A 17,130-nucleotide genomic window follows, 5' to 3' on the forward strand; every position below is an offset into this window, starting at 1 on the left:
AGAATCCGGTTTATCAGAGAGACACATTCGCACAAGTAAGGCCCCCTGCAGCCTGACGGAGACCTAGTGTAAACACGGACACATATACAAAGAAAAGCAATTTTGCCAAACAATTATGTTTTAGAGAAAGCTTCCCAGGCCTGACAATTTCTCCACCTGCCTCTGTCTTTGACTGATGGAGACTGTGGTGGGAGGCTCTTGAAAGTGATAGAAACGCCTGAAAGAAAGGCTGATGGATTTTTTTCCCTTAACTGTGCAGGACTCGAGGTAGTTCATCCCACACCTTCTGCTACTTATAAGCTGACATTGAGTATACAGTGCTGAGCGTACCCGCCTGAGCTCCCTGGGCAGAGCTCCTGCCATGAACTCTGCAAGGTTCTCCAAGAAGGTCTCAACAGGGAGTGTGCACTTAAGTTCAGAACGGGTCATGCTGACACAGACCATCCAGCTGTAACTGATCCATAGTTCCAGCTTCACCTCACTGGCCAGTTGCGATGGGAGCCCTCGCGAGACAGCTAGCATTCAGCCTCAGTGATGTGGTTCTAATTCCATATACAGAATGCATGTTTTCTCCCTTTAAACTGCCTGGTGTCTCTGCATCACCAAGCCTCGGCGATCCAAACACCCTCCCTCACTGATCTACAATCCCCCACCTGATCCGGCCCAGACTACCTCGCCAATTTCACCTTCTATCTCCACCTCCCACTCTCCAACTCACCCACCCACACTGGACTCCGCGCTTCTTCAAACAGGCCACGCTTGTGCCTGCCTTACAGCCTTTGCGTCTGCTGTCCCCTCGGCAGTGGAACGCTCTACAGCAAAGTTTTACACGGTGGCTTCTCCTCATCCAGCTCTCAGCTACCCCTTCAGTGACCTGAGTGAGTGGACCAGTGCTCTCACCCACTCGCTCTCTAGAGCGCAAGCTACAACCCACTTCTGTTTTCCTCACAGTGTACTACTGGAGATTCCCTTGCTCTCTATATCTCCATGCCTGGAACTGTAGCTGGCTTAGCGAAGACGACTCAAAAAATATTTGTGGATTGATTCACCAAATTAACAAATTGTTGGCCCCACCCCCCAAATAAGTGCAGAATGTTACCACTCTCAGCATCTCCACTGTGACCATTGTGGTCCAAGACACTACCATCTCTTCCGATTTTTCGAATGGCCTCCTAGGTAATCTGCCTGCCTCCACCCTTGTCACCGTTCTCCCCCATCCCCGAAAGTCTATTCTCAGCGTAGCAGCCGCAGTGATACTGTTTAAACAAAGTCAGATCATGTGACTCTTTGGCTCAGACTCCTCTATGGTCCCAGTTTCATCCAGAGCAAAAGCACAAGTTCTCACAATGATGCACAAGGCCTTGGAGATCCCACCCACCCTGACCTGTCTCCTTCCCCTCCTACTCCTCCTCCTCTCACTGCACTCCAGCCACACCGGCCTCCTGGCTGCTCCTTGCCAAAGCCGAGAACATTCCTGTCTTGGGGCATTTGCACTGGCTGTTTCCTCTCCTCCTCAGATACGCACATGGCTCATTCACTCTCTTCAAGTGTGTTCAATTCCTATTTTCTCAGGGAGGACCACGCTGACCACCCCACTGAAAACTGCATGCTTCCCACGACCAGCATTGCACACCCACCTGACTCTGCTGTATTTTTCTCTCTAACACTCACCATATTCTAATTTATTATCTTTATTTTCTATTTCCTTTTGCCAGGATGTAAGCCCTACAGAAGCAGGGATTTTGGTCAGTTTTGTCCACTGTTATACTCCCCACCCCCAGCCCCTAGCACAATGCCTGGGGCACCATAGGCTCTTAACAAATATTTGTTGAGTGAACGAAAGAATGAACCACGAGAAGAGACAATAGAACAGGCACATGTGGTGAGGATTACTTCCTCACCCCCCTGTCACTCCAGCCCCAGCATCTACAAATGAAGTATCATGTCCCATAGAAGGAAACCCATAGTTAAACTGATGCCAATACAATGCAACCACTACATGTTACTGGGTGCAGAGTCCAGATGTGAGAGGTGCTCATCTATGAGGCTCTTGTCACCGGGATCCCTCTCCATTAACAGGACTTAGGCCTCAGCAGCTGTGACAACCTTGGTGAACCAGCAGGGTGATGGAGAATTGTTAGGAGTAGTCCCCTGAACCCTAAATCTACAGAGGCACAGCCACTTGGCTGTCTGGAACAGGTCTTAGCATCACAAAATGTCAAAAATCAGATGGAATCTTTGTGGTCTCAGAGTCCAACCCCTTCACTTTACAGATGAGAAAACGAAGTCCCAGAGAGGTTAAGTGACTCTGAGGTCACCCTGGTACCCCCTAATCCCAGTTAGGGAAGAGGACAAACATCAAAGCAGAAAACTTTTTACGAAGCATTTATCTTAGAAAGAGGCTTTTGCTGACCCTCGCCCGAGCCTTATGGGCTGATCCTGGATGTAGGTCTGCATATTTATGTGTCACAGCAGATTTGGAAATAATTCCTCTCGTCTGAGTCAGATAACACTGCATATTTTAATTCTGCCAGTCGTTTCCAGCCCGTGCTATCTAACATGCACGTGACACCTTATTAAATCAACTTCCTAAAAAAAAAATGCAATTTAAAATAGACTGTCTCAAAAATTAAGTTTATGTAATTGATGAGTTGTAAGTAATCTCTATTCAGATCGTCACTTCCAAGAATCTGATTAAAATTGTTAGTTTACAGAAGAAAGACTGGAGCAAGCTTTACAAGAAGAAAGAAACCCTTGCAGGATTTTCTTCTGGTTGCCTCAGCTACCCCTGACATTGCAACGCTACACGAAACCATACATATCATCTCATGTGATGGGGGGGAGGGCAAGCTGAGTGAACAATACTGTGACCAAAGCAGACAATTCTCTCTTATTTTTCTTCATTGGCTCTGAAAGTGTTTAAAATGCAGCAGAGCCATCGCCAGTGACTGACAGCTACCCCTGTGTTTGCTCGCAGCATCAGTTGTCCAACGAACATTTCATTAATATCTTTTTTTTCAATTTAAATTTTAAAGCATTGAATTCAGGTCTGCAGTAGGGAGCTGCCCTGAATTACTGAGCTGGGAGGGTGCTCAAAAGATTTAGCTTGAATGCAGCCACATAAAGCTGGGATCATTGCTGGGGATGGATCTGCATGTTCTGAGACCCACCATGCTGCAGGGCAGGCCTTACGGCGATGTCTGTGAGTAGGTATCCAGTCTTAATCAGCTTTCCCTCTTCCCTCATGGCTTAGCAGGAAAATACTTAGGAAGTGTTGTATGGATACCATGTCCTAAAAATGCAGCTCAGAAAGCTTCAACACAGTTCACTTTAGTGTGGAAGGAGGCAATGTGAAGGAACTAGGGGAGAAGAGGACATCAGACATGGATCTATAATGTATGTGGTCCGGGGCCACCCACACTGCACCACTGCAGAGGGCGCCATTCACACAATGCTCCATGTGAATAGAGCTCCCTAGAGTTAAGCAATGACCCCTCCCTCCTTCCCTATTTTCTACCTATTCCCAGTACCAAGATACTGACATTTTTAAACCAATAGGATCACGCCCAAGGACTTTGCCCTTTACTATAAAAAACAGGTACTGCCATCAATCAGTAATTCCTTTCATTCACTCATTTCCTTCATCTACTCATCCGTTCCACATTGACTGACAGCTTACATTTTGCTAGGCGTTGGAGAATCAGAGAATAAAACTGAGTTGAGTCAGAGTTCTATACAAGGACAAAGAAACCATATGTAAGGTGCAGAACCACCTCAGACACCATGGAGTATGAGGATGGACCCTACCGGGTTTCCTGTTGGCATAAGGAAAAAATAATGAAGGGGACTCAGGGCCTCATAAGTAGACTCCAGGACACTGTAATTCCAGATTCTTGAACAAAGACGGAAGAAGTTTGTCCCACCCTCTGATGATGGTACCTATGGTAGACTTTGGCAAAAATGCCCGTAATAATTCCCCTCCCCATATCCAGGCCTCTGAGTAATCCCCTACGACACGAACTCTGGTCTTGGCCACATGACTTACTTTAGATAATAGGACAATAGAACTTTCACAAAAATAGAGACATAAAACGTGCTTGTGCACTGCGGCTTGCCCTCTCTTGCTGTTCTTGGGAACTCTGAAAGCACCACTATGTGACCGAGGCCAAGCTAGTGTACTGGAGAATGGCAGATATGTGGCTAATTCACCCCAGTATGCCAACTTCCAGTCATGTGAGTGGGGTCTTCCTAGACCATCCGGCTCTGGCTGACCTAAAGAAATGTAAGAAAATTATGCACATTTTTGTTATGACAGTAAGTTTTAGGGTGTTTGCTCTTCAGCAAAAGTCATTGGGTCAGCTCCTCACTCTAAGGCAGTAGAAACTCCAAAACACACCCTATGACAGTGGCCCTGCTGAGCAAAGAACATGAGGTCAAATGCTATCTATCTAGCTCAGACCTTGGTAAAAATTTGCTTTACGTTCCTTGAATCATGAACATTTCAAGTCACTATAGTTTCTGGCATCATCTAGAAGCCAAATCAACTAAAGTTAGTTGAAATTGATGTAATTTGGCGAGGTCAGGGGGGGAATAAATTTGAAAACACTTGCAGCAGGGATGGCTGGTCAGGAGAAGTTTCACCATCAAAAGCAAATGCTGGAAAGGGTAACAGTGAGGCTTCTCGGAATGGCTGTAGGGGCCACGCTGCCGACTCTCTTTTCAGGACTGAAGCACTTGTGCCCTCAGAGTCTGGGAGTGAGTCTCTCTCTAAGAATTTCCCTCACCTGAGGAGGTCTGCCTTGCCCAAAGTCATGTCCCCTCCCTTGCCTTGCCCAAGGTCATGTCCCCTTCCTTCTTTTCCCCAAGGGCACATCCAATGACGGTTCCTGTTGGGTTGATGCAATCCTTTGATTTCAACACAGGACAACCCTGCCAAGCCATCCTAGCTCCAGAGCTTCCCATGGGCTTGGCCAAGGCCTTTATTGTGACTGCATGGCAGTTCAACTTCTTCCTTTCCCCAGTCCCATTTCCTTCATTTCTTCCCAGGTATTGATCCTGAGAGCATTCTCCAATGAAATTGCTGCATGCTGGTCTCCAAGTCAGAGTATGCTTTCTGGGGAACTAGATCTAAGACACTTCCCCCAAAGCACTGCCTTGCCAGATGGGAATAATAAAGGGCTGTGGTTACAGAAGGAAGCCACCATGTAACAGGATAATAGCAACGGAGGAAAATGACAAGAAGCCATCAGAAGCATGAACATTCTGTAGGTTCATAAAAAGGCAGAGAGGGAAGTATCCCAAGGGAAGAAGTAATTGGTGAACAGCGCTAGACGTCTTGTGACTGTGTCCGTGTGGTTTGTAGAGCCCTGAGAAAGCAAGAGTCACGTTTGTTCACAACATCAAAAAGGCCAATCCTAAGGCACAGGAACCAAAAAATTAAAAGGAACGAAGTAGGTGAAAAACTCCTCTCCTGGAAGAGACAGGACAAGGAGCAGTATGACACGGTCACGTCATCCAAGAGAGAAGCGTAAGAGGCAGGAAGACAGGAGGAACGAGGCAGACACAGATCTTCATAGTTAGGAATACAAATGAGAACCTAACAGAAGACCTGAAGGTACAAGATTTATAGAAATAGTTTGACTTTTTTGTTAAGGAATATGAAAATTTTGAAGAAATAGACTGCTTTCTAGGAAACACGTGTCCACAGATTGATTCAGCAGAAACATAAAACTTGACTAGATCAAAAAGTATATAAGAAATGACAAGTCATCCAATAATTATTTTCAAAAAAGCTTCCAGACCTACTTTCACCAGAATGCTATTTCAAACTTCAAAGTCACCAATAACCCATATGCTATATAGTCTCCCAAGTTAAAGAAAAAAAATAGATGTTCTTTGTTGAGCCATAGCCAGGACTATACTAGGGCTGATGAAATAGTAAGAAACAGAACAGAGAAGTACCCAAGTGTGGTAGAGCAAGCCTTGTATGGTAAGAGGTGGACCTTCAACACAGCTGTGAGTTCTCCCTCAGCCTAAGGGAACAAAGTCATCCCTCAGCTCTGAGCTTCTCTGACTTGGAAGATTCACCTTCTTCATGGGTTGTGTTGATCACTCAATCTTTGGCATGCTTCCCTAGAGAACTGGGGATGTACTGGGAGGCTGTATCCATTCACCTGCATCCTCAGCTGCTGTATAACCTTTAGACTACACGTTAGCTGGTTTCAGTAGACAAGTAAAAGCAACCTTGAACCGAGTGTGAGTTATCATTCTTGAACCTAAACCAGCCCCAGCAGTCTGGCTAAACTCTCTTCCTAATCCATTTTGTTATGTTAGCAAATCTTGACAGCAAAACCTAATATAACAACACCAAACAATCAGAAAAACAGCTCCAAAATAAAAGCCAATTTTACTAAAGTATAGAGCTGTAAAATATCAGGAAATAGTATTTTTGTGTATAGTATAGAATGTGATAAAATTTGACACAGATTGTTATAAAACACTAGGGGAATTCCCATTAAAATCATAAACAAACAAAAACAGGATGCCTATTATCATTTTTTTAAACATTAGCTACCATTAGAAAGTCCTGTGGTAAACTAACCTAGAGAGCAACTGAAAAGGAAATATAATTGGTGACTTTTTGCACAAAATATATGGATTGTTTTGTTTGGTTTTACCTAAATTTCCCAAAAGCAACATTTCATACTTGGGTTCATGGAACCCTAAAGGTTCAAGGGTACATTTTCAGGGATTCTCCACTTCGCCATAGTGGTTTTATATTTATATTCTTATTTCTCTGATCATCTAAACCATAAATATAAGCTTTTTAAAAATCTAGAGTAAATGAGTGGGCAAAGCTGGATTTGGTCTGCAGCTCAATAATGATCAGAACTGTGAACAGCCACCTGATTTGGTCACAACTGCCCCCACGTATTACTGCTGTGATTGTTGAGTGCTGATAAGAAGAGAACAAAGTAGGAAATGACATACAAATTTTGCATTTTCATCAAGTGATGACATGAATGCAGGCTTTCCAGTGATGGGGAAAAATGAAAACCAGGGAAAGAATTGATTCTTCTCAAAGTACATGATATCTGAGCCATGCAGAACCCAATGACCCTGGGCTGGAACAATCAGCACTCAGCCACATCACAAACATTGGTTTGAATTCAGCAAAATAATGTTATTAACCACACAGAGTAAATGTTGTTGATTTGAGGTTTACAATTAAGAGCTACCAGAATAAAAAGCATATTCTTAGTTATAAGTTTTTATATTTTAGGAACGTTATTCTAATTATCTTCAAAAATAATTTGTCATCACAAGTTGTTAAAAATATTTTTCCTTTAAAAACTATTCTACACCACACAGAGACATAAGAAACACTGCCTTAGAGAATCAATTAAAATGCCATTAACACTAATAAAAGAGTTCAGTAATAAAGACAGATAAAAAGTAAATATAGGAAAATCAATAGCATCCTTAAACACCTGCAATAAAAAGGTATAAAATATAATGGAAAAAGATAATCACCATATTAGCACAATAAAAGATAACCAGAAATTAACAAGAAATATCCAGCAAGGACATATGTTAGGAGAAAGAAACCATAAAACTTTACCTAGAGACCCAAGAGTATTTGAATAAATGGAAAAACATTTGTGATAAAACTAAACAATGTTTAAAAGGTGATTATTCTGAAATTTAATTATATGTTTAGTTCAATTTCAATTAAAGTCCACACAGGATTATTACTGAAATGTGACCATGTTGGTCTGGAACAATAAATGGTGTAAATAGTCAAGAAAGTTTAGCAAAAAGTAAGAAATGAAGATGTTAAAAAAAGTTATATAAAGATGTAAAAAAAAACTTATAAAATTAAAGTTAATTAACGAATTTAACAAGTATCTTTCTACTAGAACTTCTTGGAGCCTTCTATATGCAAATATGATCTGTGTCTGAGGAAAAGGATTCATAGAAAGGTATGTGGTATTTACCACGTGTATGTGAACAGGACTCTCTTCTTTATAAAACAGTCCCTATACATATCTCCTGTACCCCACGGAACACAGTTTGAGAAATGCTCAAAATACTACACGTGAAAGAGTCTCCTGGACTCTCAGTTTCTTGACCTCCTCACCTTCAACACTCTTTTCCCTCAATCCACTGCAGCCATTCACACCATTACTCACACCCCAGAATTCATCATCATCAAGAACTGTACTACCTCCAACAGTCTCATTTCAAACCTCTTGCATTCAAAGCCAGCCCGAGCAGTCTAGCAGTTAATATTCATCGCTCTCACTGCCTTGGTCCGAGTACTCTTCCTGGTCGGGCAACCACACCACCAGTCTGTTGGTGTCATACTGTGGAGGCTGCATGTTGCTGTGATGCTAAAAGCTATGCTGCCAGTATTTCAAATACCAGCAGGGTCACCCATAACAACAACATTCAAACCACTATCTCTTATGCTTTCGGCTCACTTGCATTGCTTCGTCTCGGCCACAATTCTTCTACCTCATGGAGGCTGCCAATCCATTAATCTACTATTTATTTTCTCCGTGTAGATCAGCCTCCTCCCCTGTCTTCACTCGCCCTGTATAGCTTAGATTCCATGTCTTTCTTTTTAATCATTCCTTTAACCTCAACCCCCTTGGCCATCTGTTTTCCTATATACTTATCGAGGCAAAACCCTAAACCTTGTTGAACTCATCTCTCTACTTTTCTCTGCCTTCACACAACTGAGTTTCAAGGAAAACAAATTCACACAACCAGCTTTATGGAGTGTCTAATGGACACTCCTACACATTCCCTTTTAACCTCTGTTCCCTGTCTCTGAGCAGATGCGTGAAACCTCCTCTCACCTCCACACTCCCACCTCTGTGTGCTCCCAGCTCTTACCTGATGACTCCACTTCACACTCCATAGGGAAAACAAACTGCCTGCTACAGAAACACTCCCATCTTTCCACCACCAAATCAACACTCCTACTTCACAGCCATCTTTCACTTCTTGTTAAGAAAAAAACAATGTCTATCCCCCATCAATGGGCAGTTTCTCCACTTGTCCTCAAGATACCACACCACTTGCCTCCTAAATGACCCCATCTCTCTGACATCACAAATCTCTCCTCTATTTGGGTCCTTCCCATCCACATTTGTACATGCTCTGATATCTCTCATCTTACAAAATGAACATACGTACACACAACAACCAAACAACAACCAAAATAAATTTCAACTTGTCTCCTGACCTGTCATCTGCTACCGACTCATTTTTCTGTTACCCTTCAAAACTTCTCAAGAGTTGCCTACACGTGCTTCTCCACATTCTTACTTTTAATTCGCTCCTCAATCTACTCCCTATCTAGCAGCCTTCTGCCCCCACTACTCCCATGGAAACTGCTCCTTGTCAAAATCACCAGTAGCCAAACTCTTGCCAAATCAAATAGATATCTTTCTGATCTCCTAATGTTTTTCATCATCATTTGACAGAATTAACTCCTCCTCTTTAAAATCCTTTCTTAGGCTTCTGCCTTCTCATTGAAGGCACCTTCTATCTCACTGGGCACAATTTATCAGTCCTCTTTGCTGGCTCCTCCAATTCCACCCAAAGTCTAAACTTTAAGACTCCTCAGGATTTGGTCTGAGCCCATATCATTCTCTTGATGATCTCAACCATTTTTACATTTTAGATGTCGCTTATATCCTGATAACTCCCAAATTTATATCTCCAGTGCAGACTTCTCCTTCGAACTCGAGACTCATATGTCCAACTTCCTACTACTCATCTCCACTTGAATAGTTCACAGATATCTCAAACAAAACATGTCCCCCTCTCAAAGTGACACCATCATCTACACAATTACTAAAGCCAGAAACTTTGTGGTCATCCTTGACTCCTCCTTTTCTTTTACTCCACTATACTAAATCCATCTCTGAGTATTATCTATTTAAATATATCTCAATAAATGCCTCTCAAATCCATCCACTTTCCTCCATCTTCATTGCCACCATCCAATCACCATCCTCTCTTGCTCCCACTGTGGCTTCCTCCAAGGCATTCTTCATACAGCAGTCACTGGATTGTATAAAAATCTAAACCACATGTTCTGCCTCTGCTTAGAATCTTCTAGCAACAAATCCTAACACTTAGAAAAAATTAAAAATTCTTTAATATAGCCCCCAGACCCTTCAAAACATGGACTCTGCCAGCCTCCTCAACTTCACGATGTGCCTCTTTTCCCCTATTTCTCTAAGCAAAAGCCACACTCCCTAAAACACACCATGCTCTTTCCAAAGGTAAAGCGTTGACTTCTGGAACTTATTAAAATCTATAGCCATTTTACTTATTTTCTCATTTAATATCCATCTTCCACACCAGAATATAACTTGCACAAGTTCAGAGCCAGGCCTTGTCAATCTCTCTAGTGCTGTATCCCCTGTAATGAGCATAGGCGCTTGGCCATTGCAGGTTCACAATAGATATTTCTTAAATTAGTGAAGGAACAGAAGTACTCTCCTCATCAATACGCCCCTCTCACCTGAATAGGGCTGCCGAATTCTCTTGCAACCATCTTTAGTTGCTTTGAAAAGATAAATTTTTTCATAGTCAGGTCCCATTTCCACCTCTGTGAGTTACTAATAGCACCATAAGCCACTCTCATTGTGCTCATGACAATTTCAAAAGCTGCTTCAATGCACTGGTCCATAAACACTATTCCTTCTGGGTCCTCAGTTTATCAAAAGATACATTGATTCACTAAAACTGAAAAAAAGGGCATTTCAATGAAATGAAATCTTGCAAAGCATGTTCTGTATCATGCCACTCCTGCCACAGTGGTAAACCAAACATTGTAAAATTCAATTTCCGATGGTGCTAGAACCCACGGCTTGGAATTTGTGTCAGGAACAGGTCCCTGACCTCCCATTCGCCTCTCCTCAGATGTTTTCAAGCATCCTCACCTGCAAGTCCCCAGGCCAGCATGGCAGGGGTTGGCTCCACCCACAAGATGAAAAGGCAGCTGCTGTGAGGAAGCCGCTGCCTCCAGAGCGGGTTTCCATTTCCGGCTCCTGGTGCTGAGACTTCTGACTGCTCTATATCTGGGCTAGACTTTTGGTGTAGGTTATATGCTACTTGCCCTAGCACCATTGTTGACTCTCTCGGTGGGTATTGCTCCACAGCATTACGAAGCTCAGTAATACCTGTGAATATTTTATTCCTAGCCCCTGACACCTCCCAGACCCTGTCTTCCCTGTGAGCTCAAGAGCAGAGCAGCATGGCCATGTCCTGAAAAGGGATTCATGGGACATAGGAATACATGGATGTTTTCAGGGGTCTATGAGTCCTCCACAGTATATTTTGACAATAACTCTAACATTTTCATGTAAGTATATTTGGGATTATTTGGACGAACCCTTTATAACTGAGTACCGCCATGCAATTTTTGTGCCCATTTTTTTTGTTTTTATTTACAATGGATTGTGCAAAGACGTTATATTTTAAATACCGTTAGCAAATGAGAAAAGAGGTAGACATGATTGACAAAAAATGTGGTCAAGCCAAATAAAAGCCAAATGATATTTACAGCATGCTTTTCAAAAGAAGACTTAATAATGGTTCAAATATACAAAGTGGAGAAAAATGAGTCATCATGCCACAGCCAGGATGTACACATGCCAAATCTGAAGACCCTGTAGTTTAGAACCCATGCTGCCAGTGTTGATTTAATTCAGCAAAACACCATCCTTGGTCATGTTGAATCAACGTAATTAATTTGAATGTTATTGGTCTGTGGTTTAGTTTATACTTAACTAGTAAATTGGTTTGCCTTTGTAGTCGTGTAAGAGCTATAATTATTAGGAATATATACCTAATTTTATGCTTACATATTTAAGAACTATTAGAATAAATGTATTTAAATCAAAATCTATGTTTTTTGTTTGTTTTCTCTCTATTAAAAGTTTGTGAAAACTTATCCAGTATAAAAAGTATAATATTTAGATTCAGACCAATCGAAGCTCAAATCCCAGCTCTACCAGAAACTACTGCTATGGTCTATGGAGCAATTTACACATTCTCTTAGAACCAGTTTCCCCACAGTGGTTGTAAGCATTATGAAAGTCAATATGTGCAACCACCCAGCTACAGCTGGAGAAATAAAGCACAATTTTTCCCTTTACTTGACTCCCTGACTTGCTGCTTACTTAAAAACCTAACTCAATATTCAGAGTGCTCACCCATTAATGCCATGATATTATATTAGTATTAACGCTTTATATTTTTAAAACACTTAAACTGTGTTAAATGTTAACTCATAACAACTATGAAAGGTAAGCAATTAAGGCATTATTAGCCCAATCTCCTTGATGTGGAAAATGAATTTTAAAGCAGTTAAGAGACTTACTGGAGAGATGCATCGATACATAATCAGTGGTCTAGTTTGGACCCAGCTCCTCCTTTTCCTCAAGTGCTGCTGTTACCTGCACTAGACTATGTCCGATTATAATCAAAGGAGCCCTTCTCTAAATTCCTTCAATGTCGTATTACATTGTGGTTTGCTGATGGGTACAAGAGGTGGTCTGGCTATTTCAGAACAATGTACATAAGATACAAAACAACAGAAAGTTGAAAAAGAGAGCGGGACAGTCATGGCAGGGAACACTGGTCTTAAAGCAAGGACGCTGATTACTGACCTTGACAATTCCATTTTTCCTTCTCTCCGTTAATCATTCTGCTCACAACCTCATACTTTTAGATTTTAAAGTCTATTACCAATTCATGCTGCAAAGGGGTTGTATAATGGCTTCAGAAATTACATTAGGTCAGAGAACAGGTTTTTTTTCCCTAATGACCCAAGATAATATGAATGATAAGTGGTTTAAGCTTTCGCCATGAAAATACAGGTACAGTTGAATTTCCACTGAACTTAGGGGAACTACTCACTCTTGTCTTTTTATCCGAGATTGGCTAGGAAGGCCAAAGAAGTTAAAGACTGACTAACGCTATTGACAGAGAAATCCCAGTGTCCGAGCAGACATAAAAATTCCCTATTAAGAGAACACTAGATCCTTCTCCGTGCTCATGTCAGAAAGGGTCCAAGCCAGCACCACCAACACATCCATGGTTTCCCGAGCTCAAAGGTGACAGAAGAGGAACACAGAGCAGTGCAGAGATTAGAGGGCTACAAGGTTTTGCCACTTGACGTCACATTTGCAAACACCCACTTATTTAATATAATTTAATTCTTTCAAAATGTATACAAAGATGAGTCAAAAGATGTTTACCAACTCATACATATACTAGGGAAAACAATTAAAGGAAACTAAGTGTCCAAAAATAGTGCATTGATCACATAATTTACTCTATGCTTATGATAGGCTATTGTTCAGCCACTAAATTGATGTTTACAAAAAATTCTAAGGGCATAGGGAAGTGCTTTTGACATGATGCCTAGTATTCAAAAAAAAGGTATGAGTATTCACAGTGTGATCTCCACTATGTAAAAAAAAGTATATGGATGGAAAAAAGAAAGAAAAAAGCTGAAAGGACATACATGAAAATATTAGTGATAATTTTAGGCTAATGAAATTAGGAGGAAATATTTTTATTTTTATGTTATCTGTATTTTCTATTATGTTTGAAGTAATTGTGTTATTTTAGTATCAGTAAAAATATTAAACAACACAATTTCTACAAAACTATTAACATTTCTTGAATCCATTGCAACAGGGCTGAGCTCGCCTCAAAAGAAGACTTTGCAGCACTAAAAGCCAAAGAAAGGTGTGTGTCAACAGAAAAAGTACATTGGAGAACTATGTTAGCTCAGAAACGATCCCAGACTGCCTTGGGGAATTTTCACTTTCCAGCTTCATGCATTTTAGAGAAGGATTTTCCTCTCTGTTGGCCCCTGCATGGGGACTCATAAAGCCAAACCTGCTATATGACTGCATCCTTTTGTTTTACACAATGAAAACTGAACCAGTTGGCAATGATGATGCTGGAGATTTTTAACAGAGATCTCCCCCAGAATACTGAATTTTTCCCCACCCAGAAAATTATACAGCAGTGGTAATTTTTTCTTTATATAGAAATTCTCTAAAAGCAGAGTAAATATTTGCTTTAAAAAGAAAAATCCCTGGGGTTTCTCTCATCTAGAACTCTCCCCCTTTCTCTTAAACATAGCACCTTCCATTCATCTCTGACCCACTATCTATCGCCCATCAAGTCTTATTCCAATTCCTTCTTACCTCCTTGATTCTTCAACCCTTCCTCATCCTCTAACTCAGTGTTACTCAAAGTGGTTCTTCTGAGTACGTTTTGTTCCAGTCCATAAGTTAAAGATTTTGTACCAGAATGTAAATCAGCACACTACTTCCTTCATAGACAAAAAACACAATACAAATAAAGAAAGGGACAAAAATGTCATCTGAGATGAGCAGCACACTTGGTGACTTCGTTGATTTACATTCTGGGGTAAGCTCCTCTTCTTGTCATAGTCTAGTAACAAACATCTGCAGAGCAGCATTAGTCCACATACCACAGTTTCAGGTGCACTACTCTACCCCTGCCCAGTCTCTCCAAAACTTTAGCTCAGTGTGTTCAGAGAGTGATAAATGCATTGGATAAAATGACATATGGCAACAGACCAGAGAGAGTAGTGAGGAACAAGGATGGTCAGGAAAGAAATGTGTTAGAAAGTGACATATGAGTTGGTAAGAAAAAGCTAGCCAAGCAAAGAGCTGGAGAAAGAATTTCCATGTATAGGAAACAGCTGGTGCAAAGATCCTGCGGTGGAATATAAAAGTTAAGTAAAAATATGACAGAATTATTAAGTGTTAAATGGATTTTGGAAATCACCTAGGCTAGAGCTTCCCAAAGAGAGTGCCACAGAACACAAGCTCCACAGGACGGTAAGTCGTATTTCATTTTAAAAATGTTCCCTGGTCAAACATGTTTAGGAAAAGTTGAATTAAGTTTAAAATGTCAAAAAAAAAAAAAAAAAAAAACCTCAGCTGCTAATGCACATTGTGAATCTCCAAGTGTTCCTTGGAGCCCAAGTTGAGATATGCTGTCCAATACCTTAATTTTACAAATGAGGATACTAAAGTTCAAAGACATCTGGTGATTTGACCAGCACCCAGTGGTGTGCTGGTAAATGTTTAACAACCACTTCTCCTCCCTCACCCCCTGTCTCCAAAACCCATACACCCTGTGATGGGCACACGCTAAGGTGGCCCTCGTGCTTCCCATCTTTTGGTGTTCACACTTTTGTGTATGCTCTTCCCCTGGAATGTGGGTAGAATCTGTGACACGCAAAAGCAGTGGGATGTCACTTCTGTGATTAACTTACATTCTATAAGATTTCATCTTGCCAGTAGACTCCCACTAGAGAGTGTCTTTCTCCCTACCTGGCTTTTGAGAAGTAAGTGACCATGTGGGAGGCCCCCATGGCAGGGAGCTGAGGCTGGCCTCTAGCAACTGAGGGCCAGGGCCTTTAGTCTTACACCTCAAGGAAATGAATTCTGCCAACTATCTGACGGAGCCTGAAAGCAGATTCTTTCCCTGTTGAGCATCCAGATAAGAACACAGCCTACCTGACGTCTTGATTACAACCCTGGGAGACCCTGAGCAGAGAACTCAGCTAATCTGTGCTGGATCCCTTACCCATAGAAACTGTGAGATAATAAATGTATGCTGTTTGAGCCAATCAGTCTATAGTAATTAATTGTGTAGCAATCTATACCTAGAATACACATATATATGCACATACCTTTATTACAGTTTTACTGCTATAAAGGATGCAGAGTACTACAAATAATAATAAAATATGCAATAGCCTTTATTGTAAATTCCATATAGCCAGTTGATTCTCACAAAATACTTTTGTGTATTTTTGCTGAATTCTTGTAGCCACAGCCAATTTATGCTCGCAACTGATGAACGAGTGAAGTTCCAACATGAATGTTGGTTGATATTTTTATTTACACTAAGGAGTAAGACAAAAGTGAAGCAACAAAGACATATTTCAGAACTTCATTGACTTGCCAGTGCTGAGAGACTTCTTTGCTGATTTAGAAAATAGTTTTTGAGTCCCAGAAGACTATTTCCTCCATTTTTTTTTTGTACTATCACAATGTAACTACTACAGACATGAAAAGCTTTGAAGTTTACTCTATTATTAACACTTTCTCCATCACTTTCTTTAGTCTAGGCCAAGAGTCAATAAACTTTTTCTGTAAAGAGCCAGATAGTAAATATTTTAGGCTTTGCAGGCCACATATGTCTGTGTCATATATTCTTCTTTGTGTATTTTTTTTTTACTTGTTTCTTGTTATAACTTTTGAAAAATGTAAAATGCACGCCTAGCTCTCTAGCTATATAAAAACAATCCTGGGCTGGGTTTGTTCCATAGAACATAATTTGTCAAACCTCGGTCTAGACAATCAACAAAACAATAAATCAAATAAACTCCGGTTTGTAGCATTTGCCAATTTCTGTGATGTAAATACTCCTACCATGGCCAATTTCAAGCTACTGACATGATGTCACTAAATGTGGGGTTGAGAAGAAATGCAGAGCAGCATACCATTTGTCTTAGTCTGCCCAGGTTGCCATAACAAGATACAACAGATTGGGGAGCTTAAACAACAGAAATTTATTTTTAACAGTTCTGGAGTCTGAGAAGTCTAAGACCAAAGTGCCGGCTGATTTGGTTTGTGGTGAGATCTCTCTTCCCGGCTTGCAGACAGCCGCCTTCTCTCTGTGACCTGAGAGAGAAGAAAGGGGGAAAGAGAGAGAGTGCCACATCTCCGGTGTCTCTTCTTCTAAGGACAGTAATCCTATCATATTAGGACTCCATCCTGATGACCTCATTTAGCCTTAATTACCCCCTTACCTATCTCCAAATATAGTGACATGGGGGGTTAGAGCTTCGACATATGAATTTCAGGAGAACACAATTCAGTCCAAAGAACCATTATACAGCATTTCTACCACACAGATACAATACAAGATGATAAATAGTAACACTAAAACATAGAAAAATAATTAGGAAGTGATGAGTTTTTAGTATTTATTACCTTTGTTTTTAATACAATTTATTTAATTGTACATTTATATAATTTAACT

At 41.0% G+C, this 17,130-nt stretch overlaps 1 protein-coding gene across 3 annotated transcripts in view; it reads right to left on the reverse strand.

Moving 5' to 3' along the window:
* Positions 1-17,130, reverse strand: part of NELL1 (neural EGFL like 1) — a 746,684-nt gene that overhangs the window by 448,673 nt on the left and 280,881 nt on the right. The window lies entirely within an intron of this gene.

This window comes from Ceratotherium simum, chromosome 7 (assembly GCF_057802395.1).
Source record: "Ceratotherium simum simum isolate JZ-2026a chromosome 7, ASM5780239v1, whole genome shotgun sequence".
NCBI classification, from domain to species: Eukaryota; Metazoa; Chordata; class Mammalia; order Perissodactyla; family Rhinocerotidae; genus Ceratotherium; species Ceratotherium simum.